The following is a 7,424-nucleotide window of genomic DNA, read 5'->3' as shown; positions in this document are numbered from 1 at the left end:
ATTTACCTAACAACCTGCAAGTCTTTTGGAGGTGGGAGGAAACCAGAGCACCCGGCGGAAACCCACACAGACATAGGGAGAACTTGCAAACTCCACACAGGCAGTACCCAGAACTGAATCCTGGTCGCTGGAGCTGTGAGGCTGCGGTGCTAACCATTGCGCCACTGTGCTGCTGTTGGTGTTTTGATAAATGAAGGAAGTTCCCTCCACCCATTTTTTTTGGACAGACAGTGTGGTATAAGGATGTAAAGGGTTAATGCTGAAGATAGTGGGATCAACCCCTCCCACTGTCAGAGTGATGATGGAACAGTCACATGAGATGAAGTTTGGGAGAAGAGAGAGCAGCACCAAGGATGCTAGCTTAGCAGGCTTGATGAGTGTGTATAGAGTATTGTGCAAATTAGAAAAGAGTTGTTAGTTCTTTCAGCAGGAACTGTGTCCAGAAAATATCGAGAAACTCACAATTTTATTATTCAGGAGTCGGAACACAGATATTAATTCCAAGTGACAGTTCTGGGACCAATTAACAAAAAAAGTAGAGAATAATATTGCTCACTGATTGAAATCCCCTAGTGAGGAGACAGTTAAACAGGTGATCTTTTGGGGCATCCTTCGATCCAAGGTTTCAGCAACATTTAATCTCCCTTTATGGTGAAATTCTCTGTTATTTGCAACTTTTTTTTATCAGCTTTGATGGGCGAGTGAAAAAACTGAAAAGATTGAACAGTTCACCCTTTCTTTTCTTCCTTCTTCTCTTCTTTCCATCAGTTTCTCTTTTCTGTCCCAGATCACTATAATGATGAGAATCCCAATTTAATCTGCTGTTTCTGGTGTTTTATCCATTCCAATCAAAATTTCAACATTCCAATCAAATCTATTTGTTATTCCACAGTGTCTCTCCATGTGTTTTATTCTGTTGTATTCTCTCACAGTCTGTTTGATGATCAATGTTACATCTCACTCTCTGTTCTGGTGAAGATCAGAAGCAGTGATATCTGTTTTACACACCCGACAAGTCAGCCTGATGCTGTGCCTCGCTGATCATGTGGGGTTAAAGCAATTCTTCCAGTCAGTTAGTTCAGTTGTCATTTCATGAGAAATTCGGTCATCATGACTTCGTCAGTGACCTAATAGTTCAGGTGTCTGAGTGATGTTAATCATGATGTGTTGAAATGTTTGTATGTTCCAGTCTTTCCGTGGTGGGCTTTCACACTGAGTAGAAACGTGTTGGACATGGTCTGGAAATGTTTCACACCGCTCCATTCCCAACTTCATTTACTTACAGAAGATATATTTCCATCATTCCACAGCCGGCTGCACAGCCAGAAGCTGTGCTGAAGGTGACAGCTATGCTTCTGCAACTGTCAAGGTGGCCGAGAGGTTAAGGCGATGAACTGCTAATCCATTGTGCTTTGCACACGTGGGTTCGAATCCCATCCTTGTCGCTAGTTTATGAGCTGTTTCGTGTATTATTTATGTTGGGTGAGCTTATTTGTAAAGTCAGCCTCGAAACCTGTTCTTGTCAATGTCCAGACAGTGATTCCAGAATTTGTTATACTTTATTAAAATTGAGACAGACAATTGGAATTCTTCACCCAAACTGCACTGGAATGAAGATCAAATAGGGATCACGAAACGGAGCAGGATTTTTCCTCCCCTCCTTCCTTCCATCATTACTTTCTCTGGATTTGCACCAAGTGAAAGACAAATGGGAAAAGCAAATGGCGAGGGAGCAGATGCAGAAAATTATCCTTTGGCAAGAAATTTATTTTCAAATCTTCTTGATAGATTAAGTGAGTGAGCAATGCTTTGGCAGATGGAGTTTAAAATGAGGGGTCATCGACTACCGACAATAGATCAGAGTGTTTTTTTGTAAGAGGTGAGATGTTAGAAACGGCGGAGGAGCAGAGACCCGAAATACTGAATTAATAAAAGCTAGTGGACTGGTAGAAAATAATGTGAAAAGTGAACAGAATATGAAGATTGGAACTCATGTTGCAGTGATATAAAGCTCTGTGCTCCTGAAGTAAATGTCCAAGCCCAGATTGTGGGGAATCTGTGGAGAGTGATTTGGTTTTTATTCATTCTTGGGTGTGAGTATCGCTGATAAGGCGAGCATTTATTACCCATTCCTATTGCCGTTGAGAAGGTGGTGGAGAGCTGCCTTCTTGAACTGATGCAGTCCATATGGTGCAGGAACACCCACACTGCCGTTGGGGAGGGAGTTCCAGGATTGTGACCCAACAACAGTGAATAAATGGCGATATTGTTCCAAGTCAGGATGGTGAGTGACTTGGAGGGGAACCTGCAGTTAGTGAGTTCCCATGCATCTGCTGCCCTTGTCCTTCGAGGTGGTAGTGGTCACGAGTTTGGAAGGTGCTGTTGAAGGATACTTGGCGAGTTGCTGCAGTGCATATGGAGATGGTACACACTGCAGCCACTGTTTACTGGTTGTGGAGGGATTGAATGTTTAAGGTGGCGGGTTAGGTGCCGATCAAGTGGGCTGCTTTGTCCTGGATGGTGTTGAGCTTCTTGAGTGTTGTTGAGTGGGATGTATTCCATCACACTCCTGACTTGTGCCTTGTAGATGGTGGACAGGATTTGGGGTGTCAGGAGGTGAGATACTTGCTGCAGAATTCGTAATCTCTGACCTGCGCTTATAGCCACAGCATAGATGTGACTGGTCCAGTTACGTTTCTGGTCAAGATATTGATGGTGGGGGAATTAACGATGATAATGCTTCTGAATATCAAAAGGTAGATTTTTTTTCTCTCTCATTGGAGATGTTCACTGCTTGGCACTTGTGTGGCCAGAAGATTGCTTGCCACTTATCAGCTCAAGCCTGAATGTTGTTCAGGTCTTGCTGCTTGCAGGCACAGACTGCTTCAGTATCTGAAGAGTTGTGAGTCATCATCTAACATTCCCACTTCTGACTTATGTTGAAGAGAAAGTCGTCAATGAAACAGCTGGGATGTTTGGGTCTAGGACACTACCCTGAGAAACTCCTGAGGCAATGTCCTGGACTGAGATGATTGGCCTCCACGAACCACAACCATCTTGTTTTGTGCGACGTACGACTCCAGCAAGTGGAGAGTTTTCCCCCTGATTCCCAGTGACTTCAATTTTGCTAGGGATCCTTGATGCCACACTCACTCAAGGGTGGTTCAAGAAGGCAGCCCACCCCACCACCTTCTCAAGGGCAATTAAGGATGGGCAGTAAATGCTGGCCTGGCCAGCAACGCCCACATCGCATGAATGAATGAATAAAAAAGTGAAGAATCCCTTGTGTCATTGTTTTGGGAGAAAATATAACCCTGGTGGAATTGCCCCTCCCAATCACACCTCACTTCATAGAACATAGAAAATGGAGAAAATTTATGGCACAGAATGAGACCATTTAGCAATCGTGTCTGTGCCAGCTGAAAAAGAGCGATCCAGCCCAATCCCACTTTCCAGGTCTTGGGAATGGGATCTGAACAGATCTCAGAGCTCACATTATGTGAATGTTCTGATATACCAGGGGAGATTCACACTGTTAGACACAGTGTGAAATACATTCAAGTATTTATAAAACATTGTAACATGTGAGTAATATTCCCCATTGCTTTCTCAGCACTGATGGATTGTGAAGTGGGAGACAGCCAGAAGTCCCAGTGATCCACACTGACCCTCAGCTGAGAATGAAATGAGATAAAGTTCAATCTTCAGCAGCGAGTTGCTGCAGAGAGGTAAGAGTCCTGAATCAAGGAGAGACTTTCTCATACTGCTGTTGAATCTCATTTCAAACACTCCTTGAACTCTCTGCCGAGGAATTCAGAGCTGGAGAATGCCTGTAAAATCAGCCTAAAAAGGAAATAAAAAACACCCACCGTGGGGCTCAAACTCAAAAACTTGAGATTCAGAGTTTCATGCTTTCATCGACTGAGCTCACTAGGCCTGAGACAGTGTCCCCGTCCTGTCTGTTATTGGACAGTGCAGCTGTTGGCTCCATCCCAGGGGCTGAATTTGTTCTGTAAACCATGAACCAGCTTCCTCTCAAATCCCAGGTTTATCAATAAATCCTCTTCCAAAATCCCCAAAGTGTGATATATTCCTCTCACAATAAAAGTTACATCTTTTGCTCTTTTTACCTTCCAAACATTGACTTCTATTTTGCTCAGCATTTATTTCTCTCTCCTTTTTATGTTGTGCATTTCCTAATAAACATTTCATTTCAATTATTTATGAGGGAGGAAATGAACAGAAGAGATTTTCTGCAATGGTACCAGGGGTGTGGGACAGAGCGAGTGGTTTGGATCTGGAATACACTGCCTGAGAGTGTGCTGGAGGCAGATTCAATCGTGGCTTTCAAAAGGGAATTGGATAAACACCTGAATAGAGAAAATTTGCAGGGTTACAATGAAAGGGCAGAGGAGTGGAATTAGCTGATTTGCTCTTGCAAAGAGCTGTCATGGACATGATGGACTGAATGGTCTCCTTCTGTACTGTAACCATTTGATTCCTTGATTCTAACTCTGTCAAAGTTGTTCTGAACTTGCTCTGCTCCAAGGAGAACAACCCCAGCTTTTCCAGTCTCTGCACATAACTGAAGTTATGAGGAACCATGGGGAACCCACTGTAAACCTTCCTCCAGACAGAAATACAACTGTTCACCACCACACTGTGACCCAGCTGTTCACAATATATATCAATGATTCGGATGTGGGGACCAAATGTACTATTTCCAAGTTCGCAGATGACACAAAACTAGGTGGGAATGTGTGTTGTGAGGAAGATGCAAAGCGGCTTCAAGGGGATTTGGACAGACTTAGTGAGTGGACAAGAAAGTGGCACATGGAATATAATGTGCAAAGATGTGAGGTTGTCCACTTTGGTAGGAGAAACAGATGTGCAGATCATTTCTTAAATGGTAAGAGATTAGAAAGTGTAGATGGACAAAGGGGCCTGGGTGTCCTTGTCAGTAAGTGACTGAAAGCTAACATGCAGGTGCAGCAAGCAATTAGGAAGGCGAATGACATGTTAGACTCTATCACAAGAGGATTTGAGTACAGGAGTAGTGAAGTCTTGCTTCAATTGTATATAACCTTGGTTGGACTGCACTTTGGAATACTGTGTGCAGTTTTGGTCCCCTTACCTTAGGAAGGATATCATTGCCATAGAGGGAGTACAACGAAGGTTCACCAGACTTGTTCCCGGGGTGGCGGGACTGTCCTATGAAGAGATTTTGGGGAAACTGGGACTGTATTCTCTAGAGTTTCAAAGAATGAGAGGTGATCTCATTGAAACTTACCATATATTTAAAGGGATAGACAGGTAGATGAAGCTATTTCCTCCGGTTGAGGAATCTAGAACCAGGGGACACAATTTCAACATAAGGGGAAAGCCACTTAGGACAGAGACGAGGAGAAATTTCTTTACTCAGAGGGTTGTGAATCTTTGGAATTCTCTACCCCAGAGGGCTGTGGAAGCTCAGTCATTGGGTATGTTTAAAGCAGAGATTGACAGATTTCTAAATGCAAATGACATAGGGGATATGGACATAGTGTGGGAAAAAGGCATTGAAGTGGATGATCAGTCATCATCATATTGAATGGCGGGGTTGGCTCGACGGGCTGAATGGCCTACTCCTGCTCCTATGTTCCTATCAGTCTGCTAATTTCATATCCATGCTGTCATTGTCCCTTTTATTACATGGGCTTCAGTTTTACTGGCAGTCTAGTATGTGACATCATCAAGAAGGTTTTCAATAAGTTAAATAAGGAGAAATTGTTTCCAGTGGCAAAAGGGTCAGTAACCAGAGGATGTATTTATCAGGTGATTGAGAAAAGAACCAGAGGCGAAATGAGGTCGGGATTTATACGGTGATGTGTTGTGATTTGGAATGCACTGTCTGATCAGGACTTGAAAGCAGATTCATTAGTAACTTTGAAAAGCAATAGGGATAAATACTGGAAGGAAAATGTGCAGATGACAGGAAAAAGCTGAGCATCAGAACTAATTGGACAGCACAACCAAAGAGACAGCATTGACACAATGGACCAAATGGTCTCCTTCTTTGGGTATCATTCTATGGTTTTATGAACATAATGTTGATACAATTCGCTGAGTTGGAAGGGAAGTGAACCCAGATTCCGGGTATTCTAAACACCAGACCCAAACCAACTGAACAAGCCTGTTGTTTAATCTCTGTTTTTCACACCAGCTTCTCCTCGCTCTTTCTGTGTTTCCTGCCTGGTCTGTTCCTCTGACCTTCATTCCTGACACTCTATTGAGAATGGCCAACTCACTGCGCCTCTCACTCCCACCGTCACTCCACCCCTTCACCCACTTCCAAACCTCTCTGTTGAACAGTACCTCACTTCTGCTCCTCTGCTCCATTAATATAACAGGAAAACATTTTCAAACAGACATTTCCAGACAGTGAACGTTCCAGTAAGACAAGGTAAAGAGCAGATTCATTCACTTTCAACACAGAGAGAGCAGCTCTCCCTGTTCAGTCTAAGGAGCAGCTGTAGTTTCACTCCCATTAGTCTTAGAGACATGGGCCAGAATTTTAAGGGACCGTTGGAGATGGGAATGGAGGCTGGGGAGGGGGAGGGGGGGTGTATAAAATAGGGATGGAAGACGTCGGACCGGATATTTCTGTCGGCGGCTGACATGGAGGGCAGACTTCGCACATCCACACGGCAAGAAGGCATTTAAAGTATTTATGAGTCCAATTGTCAGCAATTTTATTCACTGGGTCCAATTGAATTAATAGCACACGGGAACCACGGGGCTTCAGAGCCTCGCCTGGTTAAAGGAGGTGACTGGGAGGTGGGAGCTGAGTGTTGGCTTCACTGGGAAGCTGTCGGGTGAGGCAGCGTAACTTGGCAGCAAGGGTGGAGGGGGAAAGGGCATCGGGAAACACTGTCAGGAGTGGGGGCCAATGTGCCAGCTCTGCAGGGTGAGCCACACCAGGGTGTTATTGGGGCAGTGCCACCTCATTGAGGGTGACAAATGAGGTAAATGTGGCTGGGTGTTGTTTACTGTGAAGGCCTTGCACTCAGGGAGGGGCAACCTGTCATGGGCCTCATTCACCCTGGATTCGAGGCTCCCATTGAAGAGGAGGAGGAGTAGAGAGGGAGGGAGGGAGGCGCAGGCACCAGCAGGGACACCACAGCAGCTTGGGGGCCCACAGGAGGGCCAGCCTCGAACAGGAGGCTGGAGAAGGAGGCAGAGGAACACGTCAGCCGAGGTTCAACTACCTGCAGATGTCCGAGTGACAGTGTCTCCGCAGACTGCGCCTCTCCACGGAGGTTGTCACTGATCTCTCTGCCATGATGCAGCTGTGCCCCATGGGACTTGGTGGGCACCTGATGCCAGTGTCACTGAAGGTCACCGTGCCACTGAACTTCTCTGGATCATTGCGGGGATCCACTGGA

The 7,424-nt window shown here is 45.0% G+C and overlaps 1 non-coding gene across 1 annotated transcript; it reads left to right on the top strand.

Moving 5' to 3' along the window:
* The first annotated feature begins 1,363 nt into the window (after window positions 1-1,363).
* On the top strand, window positions 1,364-1,445 carry trnas-gcu (transfer RNA serine (anticodon GCU)). Its single transcript has one exon. It is a non-coding gene; the product is annotated as a tRNA-Ser (tRNA).
* The last annotated feature ends 5,979 nt before the right edge of the window (window positions 1,446-7,424 follow it).

This window comes from Heterodontus francisci, chromosome 35 (genome assembly GCF_036365525.1).
Source record: "Heterodontus francisci isolate sHetFra1 chromosome 35, sHetFra1.hap1, whole genome shotgun sequence".
Classification (NCBI taxonomy): Eukaryota; Metazoa; Chordata; class Chondrichthyes; order Heterodontiformes; family Heterodontidae; genus Heterodontus; species Heterodontus francisci.
The sequence above is the reverse complement of the archived record's forward strand: the minus strand, read 5'-3'. Positions and strand labels throughout refer to the sequence as shown.